We start from the raw sequence: 12,030 nt of genomic DNA on the forward strand, positions 1-12,030 counted from the left end.
TCCAGGAAGCAGCCACCAGGCAGAGCTGGCTCCTGACCTCGCCTGGGCAGAGAGCAGAGCAGGAAAAGCCAAGCCCCACGCTTCCCACAAAACATCTCACCACCAGAAACAACAGGAGAGGCAGCCCCCGGCTTCAGGTGCCTGCACAGCAAAGCAGAAATAGCAGCCAACAGCTTGGAGGAGTCTCCTCTTCAAAACTGAACCTGGCTGCTGGCAAACACGTCATTTTCATGCCCTTTTCAACGTGCCTCTTCTCATCTAGTGACTCTGTGCCCAGGCTCTGGAACTGGAATGTGACAACACAACTTGGCAATGATCACTCCTCACCCTTTTTTTGCCATATCACATCTCATACACGGCCCCACAGCCTGGGCAAGGCAGCGCAGCTCCTCAGGGCGTGAGATTCCGACTACAGCTCTGTTGGGAACAGGGAGCAAAGGGCAGCATCCTCACCAAGGAGAGCACAGCACCTGTTGAGGAGAGGAGCTCTGAGTCGGGCAGGAATCACATGCAGACATCCAGAAATCTCATTTCCAGACAGGTCCCCAGGAAACCCGTCAGGAACCCAAGGCACAAACCCACAGCACAACCTGAGCCAAGGCCTGAGCCGAAATTCATCTCCTGAGCCCTCCAGGGAGAGCCAGGGGTGAGACCCCAGGTGGGGCTGCCCAGGGCCACCAGAGCCAGGTGGAACACAGGGATGGAGCTCCCTTAAGGACTAATTTTGTTTAAGAACTCCTAAATTACCCTGGCAAAAGAGTAGGATGTGCAGATGAAGCATCTTCCCTGGCTTTGGTACCATCCTGCCTGTGTTCCTTGCAATCAGCAGTGCCAGGGGCTGCTGCCATCTCTTCTTTCACCAGATCATCTCTCTCTTCTCTTCATCTCCGTTTTCCCCAACTTCCCTCAAACTCTCCCACCACAGCCTCATTACAGATGTTTTTCCCAAGGCACACCTACATGATTTAATGCCTTTCTGGTGCCTAATCAAGCATTCCACTTAAAGAAGTCCTAAATTAGTCCTGCGTGTTCCTTGTCAGATCATTAGCCCCGCTGGCTTTCATGCTGTTTTCCACTTAAATCTGGGCTTTAAGTGTTTCTCCAAGTTTTTCTAAAGCATCATGTGCTATTTATCAAATAAAAGGTCTCTGTTGCTGTTCTGGTGCCACAGCCCCCCAGTGCTGGGGATTTTTGCAGTGTCCTGACGTGACACTGAGACTTGAGCTCCTGTCTGCTGTGTGTTGATGTTTATAGCAAAAGCGAGCACTCAACTTATTAAAATTTGGGTTTTTTTCTGTCTGCACCTTCAGGAGAAAGAGGTGACCAGGAGTCTGGTGCTTGGGGAAAGGGGATCTTTGGTGTAGCAGGCTGATAGTTAAATGTGCAACACTGCAGACAGGCCTGGGTTTGGAGGATGGGTCCCCATGCCCCAAATCAGGGAAATTACTTGGTTCTTAGAAAGCCAAAGGAAATTCAGTGGTGTTTGCAAAAAAATAAAGTCCTTTACAGCTTGCTAGGGGCTGCATAGTCACCCACATGAGAACAAGCCTTGCTTTTTCTAGAATTTCTTGTTAAAATCCCTCCCAAGTCCCCTGCCTAAAGGGTAATTTAGAATTTCCAAGGTTAACACTGCCAGCAGCCTCCTGCCCTATGGGTCTGCATTTTTATACATATCCCAAATGCACATAATTTACCACTTAAATGCTCTGGTTTGTACCGGGAGAGAAATGCTTCCAAGATCAAACACTCAGCAGTGTCTCCTAATAAACTCTGCTAAAATGCTGTGGAACAGGGCTCATCCTGCAGGGAGAGCAGCTCCAGGAGCTGCAGGAACAGCCCATGCGGTGCAAAGCTGCGGCCCCACAGCACTGACAAATTAATTTCAACAGTAATTACCTGTGCCAAAACTTAGCAAATGTCCTGTCACCAGAAACCTGCTTGAAACTAAAAAAATCTCCCTTTTCTTGGGGAGGAAAGGCTCGTCCTGAGCCAGCAAGGCTGTGGGCAGCACGAGGAGACAGCAGGAGGGCTGGGGAGCTGGGGTGGCACTGGGGACTCACTCTGGTGTCCCCAGGAGCACAGAAGGGGCTGCAGATGGGCCCCACCCAGCCTGAGGCCCCTCTGCAGCTCTGAGAGCCTCTCTGTGCTAAAGGAGCAAAGGGGGGAAAAAAGGAAAAAGGGGGAAAAAGGCAAAAAGGACCATTTTCCATCAAGCAACGCAGCAGGGGCCACCCAGCCGCATCTTCCCCCATAGAAACCCTGCAAGGGAAGACGAGAAGGAGCTTGGATGAGGAAAACTTGAAACCCTGGCAGCGTTTATTGGTGGCAGGAGAAAGGGGGCTGGAGGGTGTGAGAGGGGAAGGCAGGAGCCAGGTGCTCCTGGCAGAACTCAGGGAGGAGAATCTGGCTGCACCAGCCATGGGTTGTGTGGATTGGAAGAGCTGGAGGCTTGCAGGGAGCAATAACAGAGAGTAAAAACTTTACAAAGCAGTGGGAAAACGCTGGGATCTGGGACAGGCGCACTGCTGGGAGAGCAGGAATGAGAGGTTAACGCAGCCCCTGGGGGCTGGGATGCGAGCACAGATCCCAAGGGCTGCTGGAGCCCCAGAACAGCAGCCTGGTCGCCTTCCCAGCTCATCCTGCTTGTGTCCGAGGAGGAGGGGGCTGCCAGGAGCTGTCTGTCTCCTGCCTGGCAGCTGGCAGCTCTCCTCCTCCTTTATCATCCTGCCCAGCTCATTGCCAAGTTTTTATGCAAAGCAGAAAAGCCTCATTAAGCGGCGCTGAAAGCACTCCCCTCTTGGTGTTAGATGTGACACCCATCTGAGGGAGCAAAATGTTCTGGCTGGGTTGATGCTTTGTGCAGGTACAAAATGACTCGGGAAGGTGCAGAGTGGGAAGAAACCCGGCCTGGGGAGGAAGGGGAACTGACTGAGCTTGCAAAGTGTGTCAGTCTCAAAGCTGGGAAACAAGCCCAGACACCCTCATTGTAAGTCTGATATTCAGCTGCACATGCCAAATGCCTTCTGACTTCCCTGACAGAGCTCCAGGGAGCAAATCCAGAAGGACAGTGACATCTCCTCTGGATTATCAGCATTTCCTGCAGTCCATGCGCAGGCAGAGCTTGGTTTCATGCTCCAAGCCACATCCATCCAGCCTGTGGAGTTGCCCTGTGGGATCCCTCGGGGTCTGGTCCTCAGGGGTTCAAGAAGCATTTCGACAATGCCCTCGGGCACGGGCTGGGGTTGTTGGGGTTGCCCTGTGCAGGGCCAGGAGTTGGACTTTGATGATCCTTGTGGGTCCCTTCCAGCTCAGGATAACCCAAGATTTTAAATCAGGCAGCTCTGTGGCAGCCAAAGGTGCTGCTGCAATTTATACTGTGTGAGTTTGTCCTGCAATTCCTCATGGCTGGAACTCCCTCTGTCCATCCAGGGGCATCTCACCCAAAAAGTACCAGCTCAGACCAAATCCCTGTGGAAGATGACTCTGTGTCAGTTCAGAGATTGGGTGGGAACCGGAGCACCCAGATTGTCTGAAGAGACCGGGGTGCCTCTGGAAGGGATCCAAAGGACCAGGGGGCCACAGGGCTTTGGCTTTGGTTGTTTTTCTCTGAAAAGTGCTGTGCTGATGGTGTGGTGGAAGCAGAGGGCTGGGACAGCTCCTGTGCACCGCCAGGGAATCCTCCCTACCTGGGCAGGAACAGGGAGCACCAGCCCCTGAACTACTGCAGCCTCCAGGGCAGGGGGGAATGGCAAATCCGGACCCTTCTGGATATAGGAAGAGGACTGAGATGGAGAATCCCAAATTAAAGCACTCTGGGCATTGCCACTGGTGGTTTTTTGGGGCTGCTGAGGGAGCAGGCGTGGTAACAGCTCTGTGCACAGAGAGCTCTGGGTTCTGCTGCTGAACGCCAGCAACTTGGAGCTACTGGGAGAAGATTCTCCTGAACTGGTACCTGAGCGAATCCCAAACACCTCAGAGCACCTGCTGCCCCAAAATGGGGTCAGACCAGGATTACATCCTCCTTTGTTTTGGTAATTCCTTAATTATGGTGGTCTCCAGAGGTTACACAGGTGGCACCTGTGCAGCGGAGCCTTGCACTGGGAGGAAGGGTTCATTTGCTTCTCCTCTGCTTATGCCATGTTTTGTTTCCATCTGTCTGCTGGAAAGCAGAGTAGAGGATCTATAACTGCAGAAGTTGTCACATAAACCAGTGTTTAAAGTATCCCTCCTCCCTGCATCCCATTCCATCTCCTCTCCCGTCGCTTGTCTCATTCAGATTATTAACTGGCTCTCTGTGGCCGTGGCTCTGCTCAGAGCACAGCATTAAACCAAATCGAGCAACAGCTGCTTGAGATGCAGCAGAATTCATCTCTCTGCTCTGTTAGCTGGAGGCCTTGGCCCACACCAGGGAGCAGGAAAAAAGCAATTCATCCAGGAAAGCTGGAAAATTCAATCTGTTGTAGCAGAGAGGGAGGTTTAGGCCACACCAGAATCCTTCCCTCCAGTGGTCCCTGCTGGCATTCCTGCTCTCCAGCAAGGACACGGTGACACGGGGATGTTGACTTGGAGTCTTGGTGCAGCTGCCCACATGAGCAGCTACTCAAAACCTACTATGAATGCAGTTACCTTAATATAGTTTAGGCTGAATGAAGATAGTTTTATTCCAGGCTAAATGTGGTGTTTTTAATGTCAGCTACTAAATTATCTCGTGTAATCTGCTCGCCGCCTCCCGCTGAAGCAATGAGTGACTGTGCTTGGGAGAGGCAGAGTAATTTACCTGCAAATGTCTTCTGAGCAGCACGACTGTGACCTTACACTCTGAGACTTGTGACAGAGGTGCTGTGGAGCTGCCAGGAGCAGAAATCCCCAGCCCAGGGAGGATCCAAGAGGAGGCAGAATAATTCAGGGGAGGGCTGAGAGTTGTTGCTGGCTCTGCCTCTGTAGAGAAATAGTTTTCTGACTCACCATTTAGATTTTATTTACTTACCAGCTTTTTTTTTTTTTTTTTTTTTAAACAGGGATCTCATTGATGGTATTTAGGGGCAGAAAGTGAATGATGGGTGGGCAGCTCTAGCTCAGGTTATACAATCACAGACTGGTTTAGGTTGGAAGAGAGCTTAAAAACCATCTTGTTCCACCCCCTAGGGACCAGCCTGCTCCAAGCCCCATTCTAAATCCAGGTTCTGGCTGGTAATTCAGGAGTGCCCATGGACTGAGGCCAGCTTTCTCCTCCGGTGTTTGACTCCTGAGGGCAGCAGGAGAAGAAAGGATGTGCTGCACCAGAGCAGGCTCGAGGCTCAGCCCCTCTTCTCCTCTTCCCAGCTGGCAGCACTTCCCTCTTCTCCCAAAGCAATTCCCTGACTCACTCCGTGTGTGTGTGGTTGTGTGAGGAGCAGCGGTTCCTGCAAACCCCTCGTGCCCTGTGGGCTGCTGAAACCGTGGGACCAGGGCCGGTGTCTCCGTGCCACGCCCGTGGCAGAGCTGCAGTGTCCCCATGTGCCCAAGTGGCTGCTGTGCCACTTGGATCTGCTGGATTATCCACGTCAGGGCCCTGCACGGCTTTGCTGCCTCTTAGCACCGAGTTAAGTCCCTGAGGGACACAGCCCTTCTCACTCCCTTTGCCTCCACGGAGGGAGGTTGTTCTTCCAGCCAGGGAAACCTGGCTGCGAGCAGGCTGGGCACGTTTAGCCTCTGGAAGCGGCTCTGGAAGCAGCTTGGGCTGAGCAGAGCAGGGAACTCCAGCACCTGGGAAGAGATCCCGAGCGGGGTTGTGCAAAGGGTGTTTGACATTCAGGGCAGCGCTGGCTGCAGGGTGAGCTGCTCCTCCTCATGGCCTGGAGCTCGGGGAGGGCCACAAAGGCAGCTCCTGGGGAAGGAATAACATCATTCCCCACAGTAATCCTGCTGGCTTTACCTTCTGCAGCTAAAGTGATGAGATCAGGTGCCATCTAGTGTAAACCCTTCCTCTTAATGCACACCTGACTCCATCCAGTTATTTCCATTATTTCTTCCTTTCCCTGCTTCGATACGCAAGCTCTGAAACCCTCAGCTGCTGGAACAAAAGCAACTCAGCCCTTTCCCAGGAGATTCTGCAGCAAAAACCTCACCAAGTCCTCCTGGTGCTGTCTGCAGTGCTAAAGGGAGGGCAGGAGAAAGATCCAACACCTCCTCCACAGCCCAGCTGGGGAAACCAAGCAGGGATGGGATGGGGTGGGATGGGATGGGATGGGATGGGATGGGATGGGATGGGATGGGATGGGATGGGGTGGGATGGGATGGGGTGGGATGGGATGGGGTGGGATGGGATGGGGTGGGATGGGATGGGATGGGATGGGATGGGATGGGATGGGGTGGGATGGGATGGGGTGGGATGGGGTGGGGTGGGATGGGATGGGGTGGGATGGGATGGGGTGGGATGGGGTGGGGTGGGATGGGATGGGGTGGGATGGGATGGGATGGGATGGGATGGGATGGGATGGTATGGGATGGGATGGGGTGGGATGGGATGGGATGGGATGGGATGGGATGGGATGGGATGGGATGGGATGGGATGGGATGGGATGGGATGGGATGGGATGGGATGGGATGGGATGGGATGGGATGGGGAATGGGATGGGATGGGATGGGATGGGATGGGATGGAGGGAATGGGATGGGATGGGATGGGATGGGATGGGATGGGATGGGATGGGATGGGATGGGATGGGATGGGATGGGATGGGATGGGATGAGGTGGGATGGGATGGGATGGGATGGGATGGGGTGGGATGGGATGGGATGGGATGGGATGGGATGGGATGGGATGGGATGGGGTGGGATGGGATGGGATGGGATGGGATGGGATGGGATGGGATGGGATGGGATGGGATGGGATGGGATGGGATGGGATGGGATGGGATGGGATGGGATGGGATGGGATGGGATGGGATGGGATGGGGTGGGATGGGATGGGATGGGATGGGGTGGGATCCATGGGATGGGATGGGATGGGATGGGATTGGGGTGGGATGGGATTGGGGTGGGATGGGATTGGGGTGGGATGGGATGGGATGGGATGGGGTGGGATGGGATGGGATGGGGTGGGATGGGATGGGATGGGATGGGGTGGGATCCATGGGATGGGATGGGATGGGATGGGATTGGGGTGGGATGGGATTGGGGTGGGATGGGATTGGGGTGGGATGGGATGGGATGGGATGGGATGGGATGCCATGGCATGGCATGGCATGGCATGGCATGGCATGGCATGGCATGGCATGGCATGGCATGGCATGTTCAGTCTGTGGCTGGGAGATGGCACAGCCACTCTGGGCTGTCCCACATGCCCCTGGACAGGTCTCCTCCCTCTTGTGACATCAATAAAAAGGTTGTGGAAATGGTTTGTTGCAGGGAAGAGTGAACGGGCCTGATGCAGCCTGTGCTGAGCTCCGGGGATGTTCCCTGCCCTTGGCCAGGGTGTGTTTGTCACCATTTCCATGTGCCCCGCCCTGGGTTCCAAGGCATGAGAGCGGATTTCACAGCCCTCCCATCCCCGCTGGGTGTTCCTGGGTATTCCCTGGCCGGGTCCCTGTGGAAGGAGTTCCAGCCCCTCCGAGCCCCCCATCCCCACCAGCAGGTCACTGGGCAGAAGGCTGACTCCCCCCTTTGAGGGCTGATATCAATCCAGCTGGCACAGATCAGTGCAGGATGTGTCTGTAAATATTTATTCTTTCCTCTCCCAGCCGAGTGAGGAACCATTGACTGCTCGTGCTGCAGAGGTGTTTTGTGCTCATTGAGCTGGAGCGTGGCCGCTCATCCAGAGATGCACGGCCCCAAACTCCCTCCTCGTGCGAAGGTGACGGGAAAACACCCAGCGTAACTCCAGCCTGAGGTGTAAAGTCATGTGGAAAATTCAGGGAGCGTGAGCTGATGCCTTGGATGTTCTCACCAGGGGATTCCTCCTTCCTGAGGACTCAGGGAAGGGCTGGGGCTCGGTCGGGGTGTGAGAGCTTTGCTTGGATCTGGAGCTCCCGGGGCAAGGCAGCCCTGCCTCGGGGGAGGAGAAGGAATATTTAAAAATGTAATCAGAGTCATGGGGGAAATGTGGCAGGATTTAAACGATGACATAACACGCTTGTCTTGTCTTTGCTGCCGGTGCTAATGAGCGTGAATTGAGAGCATTAGCGATCTATCCACGGGCATTAGAGCTGTGAGGCAGAGGATCGCAGCCCTAATTAGTCTCATCCACTTTGCCAGCGCAGCCACTCTGGAGTTCTCAGGCTTTACCACAGCGCTGCCCATCACCTACACCCGGTTCAGCTGGGTTTTGTCACCTTTGTCTCCCTAAGAGAAGCCTGAGCGCTTTTTCCTGTCTTTTGGCAAGTTTCAGAACTGTGATGACATCTATGGTAGGGGTATTTAATCTCTTTTCTCTTGGCCTTTTGGCACTTTAGGAGAACTTTAAGCATTCAGAACAGGTTTTCTTTCTCTTTTTTTGTTTGTTTTTGGGGGGTTGGGGTTTGTTTTGGTTTGGTTTGGGTGGTTTTTGGGGTTTTTTTTTTGTTGGGGGGTTTTGTTGTTCGTTAAAACGAATATTTGTTCTCCCAAAAGCCTCATCTCTGCAAGAAAACCAGAAGGGTTGGGCAGGAAACAAACAAATGAAAACCTGCAGAGAAAGGATCCAGGATTCTAACTTGTCCTGCCTATTCCTTCTGTTTCTCCAAGTTCCCAGTTCTCCACTGTGGAATTTTCAGTGGAGCCTCACAGAGCCCTATCAGAAGGTCTGGGCTGGCCACAGTGTGACGGGTGCTGGGAGGGAATGCAGCCAGCCGAGCTTCTGGGGCAGGAGATCGGGCTCCTGACATCCCCCAGCCTCTCCTCGATGGCAGGAAATGAATTTAGGAAAATCAAATGGCCGATATGATGGATTAGATGCCTTTGCCCCACTACATTTAATCGATGGCAGCGGGTATTTCTTGCATTATATACTACAAATCTATAATGATTAGTACCTCATTAACCTTTTCTCTTCTCTTGATTGTCTTCCTGCAGTGCTGTAATAAGGGAGCCCAGAGCTCTGCATGCCTCTCCAGCCTGGCAGGGATGGGTTTGCAGGCTGGAGGAGATGAGAGCGATGCTTTGGGTGAGGAGGGTGACCCTGCAGCCCCATTTTCCTCCGAGTGAGTGGAGGAATCTCGGTGTAAATCATCCCCACCAGCAGAGATGCTCATGGGGAGCTTCCAGGCTCACAAAGGTCTCAATCCCGAATTCCAGGGCTGTCACAGCAGGACTGAGCTGCTCCCTGGGGAATTTTTGGTGTTGCACTTTCCCCTGGGACACAGACAATCTCTAGATAGATGCACAGGGAAAGGTGGAGTTTATCCCTGGAGTTTGTCCCCCCAAATCTGTGCTGTCACACCTTGCAGCTGAGCTCTCCTGCCGGCAGGGCTGAGTTGTGCTCCCGATGCAAACCTGCAGGGAAGGTTTGTACCGCTGCAGCCGCTCCCACCGCTGCAGGAATGCTTGGGAAGCTGGCCCATAAATCCTGCCAGACTGACGGGCTTTCACAACCAGCAGACTGATAAATGCATTTGAATTAGATAAATGTTTTCAAATGAGATAAATACCTTCCAATTAGATTAGCTCTGTGTGAGTTTGTCAATTCCCAGTGTGAGTGGAGCCCCCGATTTTCCCACCTGCTGGGAGGCTGAACAAGTGCAAGTGAGCTCTGCAGTGCTCAGGTCTGATGGGAAATTGTTGGATACATTAACAAAGCTCATCAGAAAGGGACTGCACTGCTCCTAAATTCATTTGGTGCTCCCCAGCCAGCCCCCCACATAAGAATGGTGTGGAGGGCAGGGCTGGATGGGAGATTGGGCAGGAATTGTTCCCTGGGAGGGTGGGCAGGGCCTGGCACAGGGTGCCCAGAGCAGCTGTGGCTGCCCCTGGATCCCTGGCAGTGCCCAAGGCCAGGCTGGATGGGGCTGGGAGCAGCCTGGGACAGTGGGAGGTGTCCCTGCCATGGCAGGGGGTGGAATCAGGATGAGCTTTAAGGCCAAACAATTCCATGATTCTATCAGTAAAGCACCCCAGCCTGTGTGTGAGGTGCTGCACTCCAAGAGTAGCCAGAACCTCCAGCAGGGTGAAGTCCCTGCCTAAAGGGTGGAGACTGGGCTGGGGCAGTGATGGACCCAGCAGGAGGAAAATTCGGGCTTGGAGGGATCAATCTGTACCCCCTGTGCACGAGGTCAGCCCCAAATCATGCAGAAAGGCACCACTGAGCACAAAGAGTCTGTGCTCCCCCTCCATCCTGCAACTTCCCAGCCTGTCCTCTGCCACCCAGCTCGTGTGCTGGGGATACTGGACTTGCTTGACAGTGTCTACAGAGTGAGTAAAGCCAGGCTGGGCAGTGAGCTATCCACAGCCCTGAGGCTGCCTCCTTCTGCAGGTGCTCCCTGTGCCACAGCTCCCCAGTCATAAAACGGCCTTAGAATCGTGGAATCACTGAATGGTTTGGCTTGGAAGGGACCTTAAAGCTCATCCAGCTCCAAGCCCCTGCCATGGACAGGGACACCTCCACTAACCAGGGTCACAAACTTCACCTGTCCCATGCAAGGACAGGCTCTGTGTCCTCAAACACCAAACCGAGCAGCCAAGGTGCCCAAATCAGAGAGCAGGCACTGCCCTGATCCTGTGCCAGTGGCAGCTCTGCCTGCCCGTGACACCCGGGCCCGCTTCGTGACTTAGCCGTGATTTGTGCTGGGCATTAAAAGGAAAAAAAAAAAAAAGCTGATGACTCAAGTGGCTTTTTCTTTCAGGCATTTCAAGCAGGACGGGAGAGTGCATAAGTGCAAGAAACTGCCGGAGAGGGGAGGAGGATTGCAGCTCTTAAATCATCTGGCTCTGCGATGCAGGGTTACACTCAGTGGTGTTGGCACCGTGGAGAGATCACTGCAGGCAAATCAGGGGGAACTTCTGCTCCTCGGAAAGGCTTTTTCATCAGAAAATGGAGAAAAGGGAGCTTTGTTTGAATGGGAATTGCTTTGACTTAGGGTTTTAGTAAGTGTCACAACATTCCAATGGCTTGAAATCAAAATACATGGGAATACAGGTGAAACTATCGCTTTCTGTTTGATTTGATTAAGTTTTTAATCCACACTATCTAAAAGACAGATAATCTCTAACTCTGTGGGGTTCACCCCATGGAAACATTAGGGTTTGGTGCTAAAACTCTCGTCTTTGATGTTCTCTTGCACAATGGAAATCACCGAATTCCCACTCAAATGGAGCTGTTTGGGGCTGGCTTTGCTTAGGTACAGTCTGAGCGTGGCTCTGAGCTATAGGAGATTTGTAAATATGCAGATATAGAAGGGTTTAAGGAGTGTCAGAGTTTCCTACCCCCTCTGCCTGCTTGGACCCTGCTCCTCAGGATCTGCCCCAGCTGGGATGTGTCAAATTGGACTTGGTCTGATGAAGCACAGCAACCTCTGCCCATTGGAAACATTCCCGTCACGAGGGGTTGAAACTCATAACGCAGAGCTTAAAAAACCTGCCTTGAAATGATGATTTCTCACTGCTCCTATGGCTTTCCTTCAAATCCAGCTTCTGCCTGTTATATCTGGAGCTGAAGAGATGGAGCATGAGCCTGCTCCCTGCACCGTGGGGAACTTGTGCCTGAACTGTGCTGGGTTCAGCTTTGCTGCAGGAGGAATGGCGCTGGAAGCCAAGGCGCCCAGGAATTCTGCTGGAAATCCCTCCGGATGCTTCTCCCTCTGCGCTGGCTCCTCCTGTGAGCACTCAGCTGCAGCGCTCAGCTGATCCCTGCACACGTCCAAGCTGTGCAAACCAGCCTGGCCAGGCACAGAGGATTGGGAGCCAATCTGCTAAACAGGGATTTAGCCAAGGGGCAGCCCCGAGGGCCAGCCCTCACCTAATACTCTCTTAAGCAGCACAGGCTGCTGCTGCTTCCTCCCTGGCCCTCCTCACAGCTCACCTCAGTCCTCCAACTGCAGCAAGGAATTTCCAACCGGAATTAGGTTTTGTTGGCTCCTTG

This window comes from Hirundo rustica, chromosome 20 (genome assembly GCF_015227805.2).
Source record: "Hirundo rustica isolate bHirRus1 chromosome 20, bHirRus1.pri.v3, whole genome shotgun sequence".
NCBI lineage: Eukaryota > Metazoa > Chordata > Aves > Passeriformes > Hirundinidae > Hirundo > Hirundo rustica.